Source organism: Scomber japonicus, chromosome 7 (assembly GCF_027409825.1).
Source record: "Scomber japonicus isolate fScoJap1 chromosome 7, fScoJap1.pri, whole genome shotgun sequence".
NCBI classification, from domain to species: Eukaryota; Metazoa; Chordata; class Actinopteri; order Scombriformes; family Scombridae; genus Scomber; species Scomber japonicus.
This window is the reverse complement of record NC_070584.1, coordinates 8628073-8647121: the sequence shown is the minus strand read 5'-3', so window position 1 is coordinate 8647121 and position 19049 is coordinate 8628073.

Sequence of the window (19049 nt, the reverse complement as noted above, 5' to 3'; positions counted from 1 at the left end):
TATTATTCCTTGTCCCGCTGTCCATCAATCTGCACATGGACACATTTTATCACATGCAAACTTCTGAGTCTATGATCAGTGAACAAAATGCAAAGAAACCAGACTTACAGGATTAGTTCGACATTTTGGGAAATCGACTTTCATGCCACGAGTTTGATGAGAAGCTCAACACCAAGCTGATTAGCTTAGCTTAGCATAATGCCTGTGAGCTAGTCTTGTTCTGTCTGAAGGTAACAATAACAGCCTAATGGCAGTTCTACAGCTCACTAATTAACACAATGTATCTTGTGTCTTCCTGTTGTCTTATTATCAGCATGAGGTTGCCAGACAACCAAAGCAGAATCCAGAAAGTCACTGCACCCGGCCAAGAAACTGAGATAGTGACAGCGAGCAGAACTGATTCTCATCTAACTCTCGACAAGAAAGCTAATAAGCATATTTGCCAAAATGTCAAACTGTTCTTTTAATTTGCCTTGGAGTTTATGCTACAAACTACTCACTTCTTGTTCTCAAATGCACACTGTTACTGCTGTGACCTTGTTCCCTGTGATTAACAGGGGATTCAACACTGTGTAAGGATGTCAAAATGTCACTTTGATTTCAAAGCCCAGTTTCTATTAGCAAGTGAAAGGCTACCAGCGTTTTATACAACTGCCATTCTGTCATCACTGCCATTACAATTTTTTTAAAAGGGGAAATGCACTCATCCGCTCCCTTTTTGAAGATTATACTAGAAGATTCAAGTCATTCTCTGTTCTGTGTTTTAAGTGTGAAGTTAGAGCTAATAGACGATTAGCTTTACTTAGAATAAAGACTGAAAGCTGAGGGGAACAACTATCCTGGTTCTAGCCAATTAAGAAAAACAAAATCTGCCCAGCACCACAATTATAGCTCACTAACATGTTATATCTTATTTATTTAATCAGTACAAAAACAGAAATGTAAAAACGACACATTGTGTTTCACTAACTATGCCTTGGCCGGACACTGTGACTTGTCATTTCTACCCTTTTTGTGTACAGATTATACAAACAACATATAATACGTTAGAGTTATTAGTTAGCTTTGGTATTTGTTGGCAGATGTTTTTTCTTTTACTAACTGTTTCCCCCTGTTTCCATCATTTATGCTAAGCTAAGTTAGCTAGTTTCATATTGAAAACACAAACATGAGAATGGAACCAATCTTCTTAACTAACTCTGGGCAAGGAAGCAAATAAGTGTCTTTCCCAACATGTTAACCTTTTAACGTTTACAATTACCCATTTACTATTGCGGTGCAGTATTAAAAATAAATGTTATATACCCAGTGAATGGAAATGTATGCATCACATGACAGTAGAAAAAAGGGTTGTAGGCTTTCTTAGTGAAGTTACAGTATCTGATCAGTTTACACAATGCCACAATGTCTCCTTGTTATTGTACTTTCAGGACTGCTGTCACAGTATTTTATTGATTTTGTGAAACGCATATTCAATACAGCATAATTCATATGGTGATTTGTTTTTTTTCTTTCAGACTGCATGTTGTATTGGGGACTTGTGGATCAACTTTCACACTGACATTACTCAGTTTTCCCTAAAATTTGATGTACATACTGTGACTACGCATTTTCAATTTTATCAGCTCACATTAATTACATGGCTATGTTGTCAACAGTGTTTTGCTCAGTAATTTCTGGCCTCGCTGTTTTGTTTGTTAGTCTTTACACAACATTATAATTTCTTTATATGTGTTGTAAATATAAAACACAATATCACAGCCTGTGATTATTTCCATTCTTTCCCAAAGGAGACGATCATGTGAAATAGAATAAGTGAAGAGAGACTAGGGGGTACACGGTATCTCCAAAACAACAACTGTCGGCATACACAGCTTGCCATGCACCATCTGCACCACTTGGTTGAGCGACTTGCAGCGCGTAGGAGTGACACCACCTGTCAGAAGTCCACTCAGCTCAGCGACACCCATGCAGAACTGCCTGATGAAGTCCAACATCCTGTAACAAATCAAATGAAAACGCATAAATAGTGTACCAGCAGTCTACAAGACTTTCCTTTCCTAGGTGTGAAGGCTTGATATTTTTGTTTAACATTGTGGTTAATATACAGTACATAGTCATTGCCAAAAAGGCTTTAACAATGAGGACTTTATTTAATCCCACTGACTCTGCATCTATGTCAGTGATCACATACAGTACCAGTCTGGTGAGAAGGTGTGTCCAGACTTTTGGCTGATACTGTACAGTAATATATGAACAAACACACATGACGAAAACCTTCACAGATGGGTTTAAAACATGCTGAGCTTGAAGGGTCCATTCCAAAACTTGGAAATAATAGTCACACAAAATGTTCCTAACTTGAAGGGCACTACTAGATTTCCTTCCAACCTATCAGGCTATATTAAAAAAGTATAAATAGTACATATCACATGGCGAATATGCTGACATTTATTTTTCTCTATATTATATAGGATTACAACAATGTTCAATTTTGGGTTGTGGGTGTTCCACCGGAAGAGTAAATGGCTAGTAGTTGATATCTGCTCAAAACTACATATATAAGACTCATAATAAAAGTGTTATAAACATTAATTGTTTATATATTACTTATAAATGCTATGAGAGGTTTGATTGGTTTTGAAGTGTTATCATCTTGGGATGAAATGAAATGCACTCAACAGAGTCAAACAGAATGCTGAATAACAATGAATATGGTGTCAGTGACCAAAAGAGCCTCAGCTGTCCTGAAAACTGAGCGGAAATAGATATAAAAATATAAAGATAAGATCGTATTGAAAATGGCTTTACCTTGTTCTGAAATCAAGTCTTGCTCACAATGACATTACTAACATAAGTCATATTTAAATGGTAATGTTAACCATGTTCACCACTCTATTTTACCATGTTAGCAAGACAACACTTTCAGAATCAGTACTGAACACAAAGTACAGCTGTGGCTCCATTCAAAAATGTGTTTTTCTTCTTATTCCTACAGTCGGGTGTTTGAGCTTCACTGTGCAGAATGATGTAGCTATGTGGAGAGTTTGACACTAAGGTTGTTTTTACATTCATCTGCTGAAAGTGGAAAGTTTTTCTGCGCTCAGTAAAGATCTAATTTTAATGGATGGAGCTGATAGCATCATTTGTGACATTACAAATAGTTTGGAGCCAATCCAGGTCCAATATTAAACTTACACACGTGTGATATGTAAACTTGTGCCCAGCAGTTCTGAGATTAAAATTAATTTCCATATTTGTAGATTGTGGATTTTAGGAGTAGATGCCATTTTAAGAATTTTTAAATGTTTCTGCAGCTAAACAATATCAGACACTAGGGTTGGGTATTGTTTAAAACATTATGATACCAGTACCAATCCAGTACCTTAAAGTGACACCAATACCAATTGAGTACTTCATCTGATACCCATTATACATTTTGTGCACTTGCCTTTATCCGGTGTAACAGGCGTGTAGTGTAACCACACTTTAGAGTGCTTAGGTGGAATGTTGGCTGCTGAACTGCTAATCGTGCTAACTCAAATTCACCAGGACTTCACCACCACAGATGGGTTGTAGCTGCTGTGGCAGTAGGCCAATCACGTTGCATTAAATCGAAGAATGCTTGTGTTGATTGGCTGTGAGCAAGTCCATACAAATAGTCATATTTTCCAGCTCTGGGTGCAAAAATGATATTTCGATGCCACTTTGTATCGATTTATTTCAACACCCAGCCCTATCAGACACACATTATTGTTCAAAGCAGAGTATTTTTATATGTATATGCCTAGAGGGGATCTTTAAACATCAAGTTTTGTTTAGATGAACATTTAGTGAAAGGGATCACCAAAGCTGAACCTGAATGTTCCTCTTATTGAACCAAGTGTCTTCTGCAATCTATATATAACTTTGAAGTCATTATCAAAACCAAAAATGCCTCATTTCATGGCAGTCCACCCAATAGTTGTTAAGATATTTCAGTCTGGACCAAATGGAGTGGGCGACACTAGCATGGCTGAAAATCCACTTGAACCAACATCTCAAATATACTTCATAATGTCATGTTGTTTATGTTACAGGATAATAAAGTCAAAGAATAAATGATCTCCTGCAGGGTTGAATATCATAAGCTGAGCAAGACAAGGCAATTTTCCTCCAGGACCACATCAGCACAAACAGAACTGAAACAACCGTAACAGTGATATGATCCCTGTTTTATTGTGTATGTATCAACACCAGTGAGGTCATGGCACTGCGCCTCTCAAAAGAGTGACGCTGTTATCATTTTCATAACCTGCAAGACAACCATAACCATGCCCTTAATCATTCATTAGTCATCTACATTCTTCATTCATTCTCTCCGTCCTCTTCTCCGCTGTATTATATTTCGGCAAACGTTCGTCACTCTAATCTAATTTCTGTCACCACGCCTGTTTGTTCCTTATTCCCCCGCTCGTGTTAATGTTGTGATTGGTGTAGTGTGGGATGAATGGGTTTGAGAATTCAGCTGCGTGATATGCTGGGGCTGCAATAATTCAATCCGCAAATTACAGCTGATTTATAGTCGTGCACTTGAGATAAATGAGCAGCAGATGTGTGTTTGGCTGTGTGCTGTACATTATGATGCTGTGACACACAAGCGCCAGGTTTCAGGAGTGAAATCTCTCTCTCTCTCTCTCTCTCTCTCTCTCTCTCTCTCTCTCTCTCTCTCTCTCTCTCTTTCTCTCTCTTTTACTTACATTACCATGAAATCTGAATTCTGCAACCTCTCCCCACTCTGATTAAATGACTTTGTTCTGGTGACAGATGAGATTAATCAAAGCACTGGAACAGTTCTTGGATGTAATGACTAATAATGATTAAATTAAACAGGGATATTAGACAGTCCCATACTGCCTTTCATTCATTGAGAGCTAAGGTTAGTTCCTGATAGTTCTCTTTCTTTTCCAAAATGAAGAGGGAAAACAGACAGGCTCTCAAGTTGTCCAGCTGATGATTAATTGTTTGATGTTAATTTCACGTGGCTGAAAGTATCTGGACAGCCTCTTTTACGTACTTTTGTGACCTTTTGGTCTCAGGTTGTTTTTCATTTTTTGGTCCAGGCTCTAAGTTCCAGTTAAGGGAAATTTTATATTGCATGCAATAATATTTCAATTTTTTTTCTAAATATTTGTAATACTGTGGTTCAAGCTTTGTTTAGAGAGAGCCCCTGCCCACAAAGTGAGCTTCATAAAGAAATTAAAATTTTTCCCAGTTTGGTGCGGAAGACTGGCCTCAACCTCATCCAACACCTTGTGGATGAACTGGAATGCCGACTGCAAGCCAGGCCCAACATCAGTCGCGATCTCACCTCAGGAATGTTTTTGTGGCTGAAAGAAAGCGAAACCTTGAATCCAGTGTTCCAAAGTCTGGTGTAAAGTCTTCTCAGAAGGATTGGGAGAAGTTATAGTGAATGCCCACGGTTTGGAGATATTTAATGAGATGTTTAAAAAGTGACTATAAGTGTGATGCTTTGGGGTCCATGTACACCAAACTGTCCATGTCCACCTTTTGAGTACCAGTTGAAAGTTTTGATACACCTTCCCATTCACACCATTCACTTGAATGAGATTTTCATTATTTTAATTCCATTACTTTTCAGGGGATGAATATTTATGATTTGATTCCTTGACTGACCTTCAGCACCACCATGGAGTTTGTGGTCTAAAGTGAAATATCTCAATAATTAGAGGATATAATGCTATAATTTGGAACCAAGATTCATATTCATCATCATCATTACTGTCATCATTAATGTCTTCTGAGATCATCATCTATCTCTATCATAAAATCAAAACATTTAATTGTCCAATACTTTGCCAGACCAATGACATTCCATAATCAGCACCAAACAGTAAGCACTGCCTCATCTGTATGTGGTGTTTATTTCTTATTAGCTAATCTTAAGATGCTAACATGTTACAAGATTGTTGAAATTGTATGCTAAACATAGGCATGTTTGCATTGTTTACCTTCATTTGAGCATGCTAACATTACTATACAGCTCAAAGCACCACTGTGTATATTAAGTACTTCTTCAGACCGCTTGTAGCAGCCAATAACGTAATAACAACACTAACATAATAATGTAATAATTTTACCCGTTTTTAATGCAAAAAAGCCAATGATGTAATAACTTGCCAAGAATGTTATAAGTGATGACATTATTGGCAAAAACTTATTATGTTATTGGTTCAGATTATTGGCAAGTATTCACATTATCAGCTTTATTACATTTAAAATGGGCAAACTGTGTACATAAACCTTAGCAGGAGAGATGAATAGGTCTGTTCATTGTAACAACATATTGCAACTTTGCTGGAACGCTCAGTCAGGACATCCATGATGATCAGGTAATGTCCTGGATGTCAGCAACTTCCATTTTTGAACTATTTTAGAAACCATAACAGGAAGTCATGATTGGATGTTCAAATAACATCATCGTCATTCAATGTCTAAATGTATAATGGACATAAATGTGCCTGTTATGCACCGTTTCATTGGTAATATGTTGTGCTGTTTGTAAGAAATGAGAGTAGAACAAAAACAAGACAAGTGTCTAAAGTTTTTGGTGTAACATATGATTAAAGCACACAGCAAGCCTTGAAAGATGTTAACCAGTTACACCACAATGACAATGAAACTGCAACATAATGACTGTCATAGTCTGTCCAGCCATATAAGGTCACACTCTGTGATTTTCAATATCTAATTGTGTTTCCTGTTTTATTTTGGTCACTTACCTCTTGTCTAATTTCAGATCCACTTCCTGTCAAGTTTCCCGCATGCCCTAATATGTTGCACCTGTGTCTCTTTGTCTTCCCTCTCCTACTGTATTTAGTCTGTGTCTTCCCCTCCTTCTGTTCCAGATATCTTCTTTGCTTTAATGTGAGAGTGTTTTTTTGTATTGTGTTCCTACTGTGTTTTGACCTCTTGTCTTATCTACCTTTTGCATGCCGATGTGGATACCTTTGACTGATTATCTGTGTACCGACCTGGTTCTGATTAAAACCCCTCAAACTTGTTCTTGCCTGAAGTCTGCTTTTTGGCTCCGTTATTAGTTTGTGCCTGATAGTTACCACATGAAAGCAGGTGGGCAGTATATTCAGAGATGACAACTCGTGGAGAAACAAAAAGCTTCGTGCCTGATTAAATCCCAGAGGACGCCGGACTGCAAATCCTCCTAAAAGAAAATGCTGCTGTAAAGGATTTGACTGTATAATTAAGGTTTTTAACTGTCACATGGGTGGGTGAGAGAATGTCACTCATTAACTTCATTAAAAAAACAAAACAAAACAAAAAATACAGATTTGTTCAGTAAATGGTATGTAAATCAGAGATCAAATGGTACAAGGCTAGAAAACAGAGAGTGCTCCTCAGGGAATCTTTGTGTTATGACTGGAGTGAAAGTATACACTGAGATATAATATAGGTTGTTTTTTTTTAAAGATGAGATGAAAACATAATACTGTAGATAGAGGACTGAGGAAATTATTGTTGGAATTAAAAACAAAAAAGTCCTTCCTGTTTCTCACCTTCATGTCCTCAGATACTCTCCTAATGAACCCCAGGGAGCAAATGTGCAATAAAAGCAATAAAGGAAACAAATCAGAGACTCGATTGGGCTTCTTTTGGGAAAGTATGAGGACTGTAATTAGACTGAGGCAATAATACATTTCTGTGTGTAATGAGTACAGGGAGTTTGAATATCTGTACATTTGCACAGGATAATTAATCTAAATGAGTGATATTAAAACTGGAGGCGGGAGGAACAACAGCTGCTGTGTGTTGTGAGTAATCCTCTAAGAGCAGGTGGACCCATAACTAGGAGCCAAGGTTGCCAACACAAATTGGATCTCCAGGTTCATCAAAAAAGCTCTTTATCACCAACGGAGTGTGAGGGCTCAACAAAGATGTATGGTATTGATATCACCACCCAGCAGCCTCGTCCCGCCTGCTCGGTGATACATTGTAGAGCACTTGTTAAAAGAATATGGTGAGAGATCTACCACAATAGTTCAAAATATATTACCAGATGCTTCACTTACACTTGATGTTGTGTTTTGACCTACACAAATGTCTTATCTCAGAATGCTCGAAGAACCGTCTATATACCCAAAGTATGCAGCTTTGATGGCTCTTTCTGTGCTGTTTTTTTGCACACAGCCAAATCTCCAAAGCACACCAGCTACTGTTGCTATGAGAGTCATGATGCAATCATGTAATCTCATATGGGATCTTTCAATCCTAGTCCAATTTAACAGTCATTGTTGATATTACACAGACTATAATAATTGGCCTTTACATACCTTTTCACTTATTATTGTTGTTCTCAGGGTTGGGAAGGTTACTTTGGAAATGTAATAGGTTACAGATTACTAGTTACCTTATTTAAACTGTAATAAGTAATGTAACTATTCCAATTACTTTATCAAAGTAATGTAACTTATTACATTAGATTACTTTTCCAATTTTCTAACAAATGTTAGTTAGTTAAGGTGTTTTTCATGGATACTGACATGATTTATAAGGGAGATCATTTCTTATGAAGCAAGATTTATCTCTCATTGTAAAATGTATTCATTAGTTCATGTAGATTTTGGAATATAAAATAAAGATATTTTATGAAACAGTCAAAAGTCTGGCATGAACTTAATTGGTACTGTGACACCATTTAAGAATTAAAAACAGTTATATATGTATTCAGTAATATGGTGCATATAATGAGGGAAAGGTCTGACTTCAGATGTAACCCCCTTTTGTAATCATCAACATTTTCATGTAACTGTAAGTAACTGTAATTTAATTTCACATTTTTTTCTAGCAACTGTAACAGATTAGAGTTACATTTATTTACGTAACGCGTTACATGTAACTAGTAACTTTCCAACACTGGCTTACTCTACTCCTTATTCTTCTAATGCAGATCAAATCTGAATTGTCATTTATTCTGCCCAATGGGTGTCCTTTCAGTTGACTACAAAATGACATAATTGGCCAGAAATGACCAGAATAGGAATTACACTCATTCACATTGCAGAGGTCATCCAGACTGAAGAGAATCTGCATCCACTGCGCCTCACCTGCAAAGACAGAGTTCATACATTTAATGAATAATGCAACAGCCCAGACTGCTTCATTTTAAACGCTGCCAATAGAAGACCCCATCAATTAAACAGGTTAATGCAACTTGTTGGTTCAAAGATTGAACCAACAAGTTGCATTTATCACAAATGGTTATAAAGTTAGATTTGGCAGGAAACGCTCTTCTCTCTGCTCTCAAAGATCCGAGCAGCAATAAGTATTCAGCTAAAGAAGTAGGGCCCTCTAAACAGAAAGAGAGGAGGTCAGGTTGGTGGAGGATAGAGTAAAGTAATAGAAGTGTAAGGTTGTAACCTACACATGCATGAATGTGTTGGATATCAGTGGACAGTTGTGAGTGAGCCAGTGATTGTGACGCACAAATGAAACAGCCGATGCAAGCGTTCAGCACTTGGCCAGAACTAATGCTATGCTTTATTAGTTTTGAAGTTTGCACCAATGGTTTCATACACCGTAAAAATCTAATATTCTCTTCATCCATGTCTTATTCACATGTGTATTTCATTTCATTGTAACATGACGTGACACCACTTCAGTATTTGTTGATTACCTACACCTTTTGGCAAACGTGTCGTCATGGTTTGGACTTGTCAGACAGTCAAGAGTCAACAGTGGAAATGAACAACATGCTAGAGTGTCATTGAGTGTCATATTCCATGTTTAGTAAATATTATTTACAATCCTTCAAACCCATTTAACTCAGAAGTATATTGCATATATCACAACATATTTAACAGTATAAGAACTAGACTATGATAACTTGTAGGCAGATTAGACCTCATGTTGACCTCAAGGCCTGTTATTATTAGAATGCCTGTTTTTTGTGCCCCTTTCTTTTAGAAAATCAACAATGGCCAGCTGACCCTCCTTAAAAGTCTAAAACTCTGCGTCTGTGTGTCAATATTTACTGTGAAAACAGCTGTGTAAGGTCTAATGTCTTTCCAAAGTCTGAGAAAAGAACCCAGATGCAGTCATCAGCTATCTTAGTTTTGGCTACAAAAAACCACAAAGTTCCTAATAAAGCCTGTGTTAACAAGTGTGGAGTTTGAGAAACGTAGGCATTTACTGTAACAGACAGGGAAGGTCTAATGAAAGACAGTTTCATCTTGCATCGTTTTTGAGTTTTAGAGTATCAATCTGTGCTAGAAATCACAGAAAAGTGAAGCAAAGTAATATTAAGATGATTAAGATATTAAGAGATGACTTCCAAAGTATCTTGGCTGCACTAAAGCTTTAATCAAAACTCTTTGTGTCCTTATGTGACTGATGCAAATGACCAACAAAGTGGAGTCCGCCCCCCTATTACAAAGAACCATTAAGCTGACAAGAAATAAACTATTCAAACACCCACAGATTCACAGTTGCACTGTCATGCTGGTTACAGCTAACCACCTGAACTCATCACTTTTATTAGCACACCTCAGCTGGCTGTTAGCAATGCAGTGCTGCTCACCAGCTGGGCTGAAGTGTGTCCAGATGGTTCTGCTGCATTCACACTAAGATAATATATAGCCCATCGTTCATGGATGCATAGAGAGTCGAATGAAATTTTATTCTAATAAATGTGTTATATTATCATGCAAACCGATGCAATATAAATCATCTTATTTCATAACTATTAGTCTCTTTGTAGTGGCTGGGTAAAGAAAAGGTGTTTCTTTGTATGGGTTTATGTGACACTGACTACATTCACTCAAACAACTTGTAACCTTCACTTCATCAAATGTGTCAGGGCTAAAATATTCATGCACACAGAGTTGCATAAGGGTTGAATCAAACATGATCACATATCCATAGTGGTCACATAAATTATACAATCAACATTTCAACTTGAGGCATGAACCCTGCACTGATATTTATCTTATGACACATCACCCCTCTCAATGAATATCAAACATATCAGGACAGATGCAGAATCAGCCTGCTATACCCTTAAAGGATAGGTTCACAATTTTCTTAAAACCAAATAATCACTAAAACAGTTTTCTTTCTTGCTGTAATCATAAAAGATTCCATCATAATGTTATCACAATGGAAGTGATGGAGGCCAAAATCCATCAATTTTGCTTTTTCCATGCAAAAAGTTAAAAGTTTCCTTGAAGCTAATATAAGCCTTCAGACATCCAAATCAAATCATAGATATCAAAGTTACAGTCTTTCTAATGCCAAATTCTCTGTTTTTGTTACTATTCCTTCACTGCAGCTCAACAGGAGAATACTGTCCATCAAGACACAAACAGGGATTTAAGACTTGGAAGATAGCCATTTGATAGAAAGTTGAAGCCTCATATAATCTTCAGATAAACTTTTAAATACATTTTTGCAAAAAAGGGTTAGGGTTAGGGTTAGGGTTACTAATGGTTAGGGTTAAACAGACTAGTCTCCCATCTATTTCTCTATCAAAGGAAGGAATATCTGTATGTATACAGTATGTCTGTATGTATGTGTATATATGTCCTTTGTATAAGAACCGGTCACCTGATAGACTTCATGCAGGTGTAGGCTATTGCTGGGGACTAAAGGAATACAAGGTTCAGTGTCAATTGTGAAGTTGTTTAAATTAGCGGTCCTCTGGAAATATTTAGAAATACCTCATAAGAAACATTGATTTACTTTTTGTTCAACAAGCAGAAATACAGACAGCTCTACTCTGCCATTGCAACCCACACTGTGGTCAGAGGTGATACATTTAAGAGATTTATGTCTCAAAAAATTAGAGAACTAATTCATGAATTTATTTATAGTGGGCTGAACTACTGCAATGGTGTATTTAAAGACCTCTGAGGATACTGAAAACTCTATACTCTGAGGGTTTGTAATGCTTTAATATGAATATTGATATGCATCCATTCTGGGTGATAGCAGAGTGTGCAAGTCTTATGATCTTGTAAGGAGCTGGAATGTCTCATTTGAGAGAAACTTTGATCTAGAATTGCTACAGTGAAGAGGTCAAAGGTCATGCCTCAGTCATGTTTCCACTGGCACTGATTTAATCAAAGCCCTCAGTCCAGGTCTGTGTGGACATTGTATTTGTAAAGGAAGTGAAAATGGGATATTTATAGTATGCACATTTTCATACATCCATAAAGTCAATTAAGCAGACACAACTTTAATCAAGAGTAACTGCAGATAAATAAATATATTAGTGCATTTAATACTTCATAATGAGTTAGCTATTTTTTCAACCTGTTCTATTTTACTTGCCTCAGGATTGATCAAACCTGGGGAACGGTATGAGTAAATAAAACTTATGTTCTGAAAAAGGCATGAGTCAATGTCAATGAGGGTCAATCAACCCTACTGCAGCACAGATGTGATGTACAGTACTATGAAAACATTATTACACGTGTTCAAAAAGTGGTGAGAAAAACAAAAAAATCAAAAACAAATCTTTTCTTCAGTGGTGCAAAAACTGCATCTTGCTCAAAAATAGACAGGAAGACATTTTTCAGGCCTCATTTTTTTATTTTCTACTCGTCCGATTCATAGGATTACACTTATATAGAATATTGTTAGAAAAAAGCTCAATATCTTACGATGAAGGATGTCTTCACAGTATAAAAACTGCTCAGTTCGCTAAATTTGGTAGTTTATATATGGACAATCTCCCATGTGACTCAAAGGTTAACTCTTACACATGTGTTTTCTCGCTTTGCACGATGAACAATGTGAGAAACGTGTTCATCATACTGAAAAATTCAAGCTGGAGTGAAATGGTGTGGCATTAAAAAGCGAGTGTGCAACACAGCGAGTGTGTTATTTTGCGGAGTTAGTGTTTCATGTGCAGTCAGAGCACAAAAACAAAATATCAGTGGTTTTTGTGTTCACCTCAGTTTGAAGTCCAAAAAAAAAGAAGAAAAAAAGGGCATGATAAGCAGTTGGTGCGCTCCAGAAAGCTTTGCCATTAGTTCAAGGTCAGTGACCAACATAGGGAGCGGACTATGATGGTGGATATTCATAATGAAATTCATACACAATTCAGTGATGAGGAAACATGAATGATGATCAATAGTTGTAGGATTTAAATTGGTTTATAATAGATTAGCGGTGGTGGTCTTGTTTTTAAATGATTGCAGTCAGTCTGTGAGCTGTTGTTCAGTTTCATGTGGAATTAAGAGGAGATTATCTTAATACAAGATTTGACAGCACACAACACCTCTCCAACACACTGCTGCTGTGATTTATTTCCCCCTTTTTTCTTTACAATTGATTAGATATCTCTGACTGGAACCTTTCTGGACTTGACTGTGCACTGTCAGCAGTCTTTGGCAAGCGCAGCAGCTCAGCTTTTCACTACATCCTTTCTATCCCACTTTGTCTCCCTCCCACTTTTAACGATACAATCATTATTACAATCAGGACTAATGCCCAGGTCTTTGAGACTGTCTTGCCCAGACATTTATACATTTGTGTGTATGTGTGGGACCTGATTCTGGCAGGAGGCAGTGAATTTGATTAGTCAAGTGTTTCTAAATAATGAATTCATGCATCTAGGAATGCACACCCACGTACCATAATGAGTTAAATTATTAACTGTATCATGTACAGCAAGAGCTGCTTCAATATTTGTGACAAAATTAATAAGTCTTGTCCTACAAACATCCAGCTTATAAAGCTTAAAGCCAACATTTTATTCTAGCAAGGTTCTTATCTCAAGGCAAAATCCATCCACTAAAATAGAATATACGTTTTATATTGGGGTCAGTGACAAATAAGGGTCGGCAAAATGAGCAACTCAAAAATATCTTTAAAATGTTTTAAAAGCAGCATCAGGTTTGTTAAAATGTACATTTTGTATTTCTGTTGGTTTTATGTCATTTGAAATGACATTTGCACCATTTTTTTTAACCAAAAATGTCAAATGGTGTAACCAAAAAAGAATTATAGATATTAAATATTTTATCCACCTACAGTGTATTTAAGTGGACTGGTTCCTGATTGACGTAATTCTCCAGATTAAATTTAATATATAAAACAATTGTATTTCATTACCATTATTTAATATATTATAAAATAGTTATAATCCAAACTAGTTGATATGGCATTTTTAGTGTTTGTAAGCAAGTTTAATTATTTAGTAGTTTTTATGGTTACACCACTTAGACATTTTTGCCATAATCCTCGAATATATTATCTCAAAAGCAGAAATTGTATGCTGGGTCCACAAAAAAAGAATGTGTGCAAGTTATTCATATGTTTATTTTCAAATTTCAACCCCTTTAATTTTGACTAAACCACACGGACACACAAAAACATCATTGACCTGTATGCAGCACTCTCACTAGAGTAAAAAAACATACTATATATACATATACACTCTTACCTCTAGCAGTATCCAGCCATGCATGTTTTATGTGCCTAGGTTTTGATGTATTTCTAGGATATACTTATATAATAATATGCATGTAACCAGTATAATATCATAATTATAACATATAATGACAATAACAAGGTACACTGGGGCCAAACACATGACACATCTCTGTAGCAATGACACAGCAACTCAGAGCGAACAGAAGGCTGGAGTTTAAACAGTTGCTTCAGGTGTATTTGTATGCTTGGCCAACCTCCAGAAGCACTCAAATGTAATACCTGACACATGAACTCACTCAGCCAACAGTCAGTCAATAATTCAGTGTTTGTGGACCAACAAACAAAAGTTTCACCTAATGCCATCATCAATTCAAGCCTTGATCATCTGATTTCTGGCTTGGCCGAGTTGACTGAGCTTAGTCATTGGTTTTCTGTCTCAAAAAATGGAATAGCATTATGTGAATTATGTTTTAGATTGTATTTTTGCTCCATAGTTTAACATCCCATGCCTGTAATGTAGGCGAGGATACTGATTCATGCTGTCTCTGAGCCTGAAGCGTGAATTAAAACAATACATCAGTTAAAAATATGAATGAACAGCACACACATACAGTAGTTCTAGTGTGTAATCTAGCTTGTCTCAGGGTCCACTTTGTGTCTGATACTATAAAACCTTAAAGCTCAAAGGCAGTCTACAGTCTACATCAACTGCTTAGCTGAGGCTTGCCCTGCCTACGGCCTCATTTATGTAATCCTGGGTCCAGGGAGAGGATTTCCTGCTGAAAGGTTTCCCACTCTCTCTGATTTAGAAGATGAAAGACTGCTCAACACACTCAAGATCACAGATTTGTCCTCTTGTCTTTAAATGGTCCCACAACGCCAAATAACTGGATGATGTTAAACCCATGCTACCACCCTACCTGCAAATGCCAGCACCGAAGGAGTCAGCCAACTTACCCAAGTCATCCCTGTACAACACGCACTCTTAACCCTGCTTGTAATGAAGCATACTGTAGATCATTGTAATATTTCTAAATAATATTAGCTCTGCGATGCTCCACTAGCTTGGCATACCTACTCTGAGCTGGCAGGACGATCAGAAACCCTTTAAATTTAATGAGATAACTCTTACATATGCTGTGTTCACCTGATTTCTCTCTGGGCCAGCACTGATACTGCAAGCACTCACTTCTCCTGCAGCTCCACTTGGCCTCAGGGTTCGCTTTGCACTTTGAGAATTTACACGTCAATTATCAGGTTGAGACTTGCATGTAGGCTCAGAAACAGAGAAAGTAGGGCTTTGGGAGAGAGAGAGGATGTCAAGACAAATCGGAGGGTTTGTGGAATAATAGGCCAGGAAAGAAGAGAAGCCTGCTGACGTGCTCACAATGAGACTGTAATTATGCTGATGTTGCACAAGTGTAATATCTGAGTTTAGTATGTTAGCATGTTACATTTGCTAATTAGCACTGAATACATAGTAGGGCTGAGGTTAGTTAGTTAAAACTTGATGATTTCTAAACTTAATCACAGTCCAATAGCTTTTGAGACACTTCACTCAAAACCACAAATGTGAACCTCATGGTGGCGCCATTCCTTGAGCCATGCCACTAACATGGCTAAAAACTTATTGTGTTAATTACATTATTTTCTTTGTCCTTTTAAAATAGGCTGTAATAAGTAGACCTATTTAAGAGGGAACTATCACTCATAAACATATAAGCAGCTTCCTAAAAGGTTGCCAACTACAGCTGCAGAGTCACCCCATACCATAACTCAAATGTACTAATGACCCCCAGTGGTTTAACCTGTCACTTTACTAAAGTGGTAGCACAGGTATACTCCAAGACCAGCTTGACATCAATGTTGGGTGTAGTTACAGGTGTACCAAAGTAGGAAGCTATTGTAGGTTCCCCTAGTTCGTGATGTAAAAGCTTCATTGATTTTTGGCTAGGGTAATATTTCGTGACTCAAACCTGAAGCACTTCTATGGCTTAGATTGGTATGAAACTTTCTAGATTGAATCATCAGCACAAAGGATGAACAGCTGTGTTAGAAAATAACAGATTCTTTGATAAAAAAAGGGCAAATTGTTTGGTTCCCGACTGCAATGACGAAGCATTTTGATTTGACTACAGCTCTGATTCATGCCTCTGATCAGATGGCCAGTTCTCCATTGCAACAGCAGCCGTCCACCACGAGCCAATCATCAACCAACACACAAAACTTGATTTTTCAGTATGGCTATAACATAAACTTAATGCATTGTCAGGACATTATTATTATTATACAGGAGGATAGTGTTTGTCTATATCCATGCTGACAATATTGTTTAAAGTTACATTTTTTATTAGGAATACAGGATGGGTAAAAACATTTTACAGTGTTCACTGCTGAGCTCAAAAATACCTGATCAGCTAAACTTTGAAAAAACAATCTCTTTTATAAAGTTACTTGTTTATGAGATCTGCAACTGACAGAGCTTCTTTTCTCCTTCCCTCTCCTCTGGGATGTGTCAAACCAAGTCCTTACAGAGGTTTACTCTATGCAAGTTACTGTATGTCCAGTGTTTCCTCTGAGGAGGCACAGACAACAGAGCCAGAGGCGTCATGTTAGAAGTGTGAAGGACCTTTAACAAAGGTCTCATGTAGGGAAATTGAGACCCTCGCCAATACTGTTTTCCACATTTCTCCTATGCTGCATCACTTGCTCTATGACCCTTCGCATGGAGGACTTGCAGGCTGAAAACCCCCGAGGCAAAACCCTGGCCTCCGTGTCTCTTTAGAGAAGAGAGCAGAGTGTCAAGAGTGTCTGAATGATTTCCTTCACAAATCAGCTACTGGCATCCCTGTCCAGGGAAGCCAGAGTATTATAATTATGGATTTGCATATTTTACTCTTGATAAAACATTTCTGTTTTTCTGTTTAACATGAAACACTTTGAATCTCCATCCTGCTGTTGTACGTAAGCTCAGCCCCTGGGAAGCACTGAGAAACAAGGATTACAACATTCCCCCGAGGGTCAGGTCTCTCCCTAGTGTGACACTTTGCCCCTAATATCTTTATTCATCCAGCCATGCTTCAGATTGGCTATCTACATTACATGACACCACACAACACAACACAGAGAAAATATATTAAAATGACCCTGAGATTGTTGTTAATTCTAAGTATGAAAAAATAAAATGTTGTCTTTTCTTTTACTCCTTCACCTATTAGGAATTAATGAAGGAGAGGTGAGGACTAGAGAAGAGTAGAGCACAGAGAGGTGGGGAAAGAGAAATTAATGCAAGATATGCCCTTTGGCTCATAAATCAGACATTAATTAACGACTTTATGCCAATAAATGTCCTGTAAAATGAGTTTCATTATAATTTTACTACATTATGCAGGCTTCAGTACCCATACTTCCAAACATTTTGAATATATGCTTTGCCTTATCACTGATTGATATTCAGAGAGTGTGCCTGATCATATCAGTGTAGCGATGGCCAGTTTACACTGATGGCCCTTAGCAGCTTTTACTGTAAACTGAGGTTTATTCCTGCATTTATGTTTCCCATCATAACCAACACAGTAAATGATGCATACTGGATAGCATGAAGCCTACAGTACACTATATTTAGCCTACACACCTGCATGGATGTGTCCAGTTTATTAACCATGTGGAGATCTGGACCAGACCTTTATGTTGGACTCACTTCCAATTAAGGATGAATTTAGTTCTCTTTCCTCTTAGCTTGGTGAAATTTGGTGAATGAATTATACACCTATTACAAGTATTCGACAAAACACAAAACACAGACTGCATGGTTTCATTTGTTGTGGTGATCCAGACATAGACATGTGGAATATGATTGTTTTACTGTTACCTTTTAGCCTCGCCGTTGGTTTCTAGGATAACCGGCTTTTTACTCATGATAGCCAGCTCTGCATCACTGTGGCTCAGTCTTTATTGTTATAAGTACTTTAACACAATATACAGGAAGCAATGTGTGACACTGTAGCTGCTGTACAGAGACGACAGATGGGGAGCGGAGCACCAGTGTTGAAGACATGCTGACTGTGGACGGAAAAAACACAGATGCAATTCATAGCCTGACACTATGATTTATTAGTATTGCCAGTGTATCAGCAACAAAGTCTTTTTCAAGTATGTATAGTAAGATTTTTAAAAAGAAACATTGTCTCTACTAACATCTGCAAGGCTATTGTACAATTGTGATTTGTAGGCTGCTATATAATTATGTTGGTTGTACTGAGTAATCGTAGAGAGAAGGGGGAGCACATATACTTATTCCTTACTAAAATCACTACGATAGCCTATTTTCTCTTTCTTGTAGGCCTATAACCCATAAGCTAATAAAAACATGAAAATATATGTTTTAGTGAAACTCCTTCACAAACAGATATGTTCATTCATAAATATTTCAGTTAAATATTCAGGTGCATACTATAATGGGAGGGAGAATATAACTTAAGTAAGGTGTAGTTGTGATTTATGATCTCAACAGCCTATCATAGACCAGAAGCATGGATTTTCCAGTCATTACACTGACATTCAAAATGGAGAGCTTCCATCATCTGTATGACTTA